A 1,040-nucleotide genomic window follows, 5' to 3' on the forward strand; every position below is an offset into this window, starting at 1 on the left:
AAATCAGGGATCAAAGCCCCTTATTATGGGACAAGATACGGGACACCACCCTAAAAATCCTAAATTTCTTATTTTTCTATTTTATTTGATTTATTTTCCGTTTTTATATTTTTCGAAAAAATCTGGAATAGACACTTTATTTGATTTTATTTGATTTTTTTGTTGTGTTTTCATAATTTTATAATTTTATTTTAATCGTTTTTTATTTCTCAATTGTTTTTCTCAATAGAAAAATTGTTGGTATTCACATATTTATTGCATTGTTGTTGCACGGCTACTAGGTGTGTCTATCCGATATACATAAAAATATATTTTTTCGGAAATACATAAAAATATATTTTTTTTCGTAAAAAATAAGTTTTATCCGAAGATGCATATCTAAAAATACATTTTTTCCGTAAAGAATAAAGTTTATTCATAGAATCATATATGAAATTACTTTTTTTCGTAAAAATAAAGTTTATTCGGATATGCATCTTCAAAATTAAATATTGTGTAAAAAGAAACGTTCAGAGATATATATTCAAAAATATATGTTATTTTTAAAATTTCACTATAGACCTGGGAGAATGTATAAAGTTACAAGGAGAAGTTGTCCAAATATATGGTCAATAATTATATATATATATATATATATATATATATATATATATATATATATATATATATATATATATATATATATATATATATATATATATATATATATATATATATATATATATATATATTGATGTAGTTACATATATATGTTTGGGCTTGCTAGTTTTCAAATTGGCAGAAGAAAATGAATCACTGCCTTATAATATTGATGTAGTTACATTCAACAAAATTTGTGGAGTTTCGGTTTACATTATATCAATAACAAATCTTCTCAAACCAAAAAAATTTCCTATAGCTGAATCTCAGTCACTCATTTATCTCTATTGCATTGCATCGAATTCATTAAAAGAAAGTTCAATAATAAAGATCTCTACTAAACTCTCTTCAGTGCAATCGTAAGGAAAAGAATTTCTTTTCACAAGTCTTGATGATAGTGG

Source organism: Vicia villosa, linkage group LG3 (genome assembly GCF_029867415.1).
Source record: "Vicia villosa cultivar HV-30 ecotype Madison, WI linkage group LG3, Vvil1.0, whole genome shotgun sequence".
NCBI classification, from domain to species: Eukaryota; Viridiplantae; Streptophyta; class Magnoliopsida; order Fabales; family Fabaceae; genus Vicia; species Vicia villosa.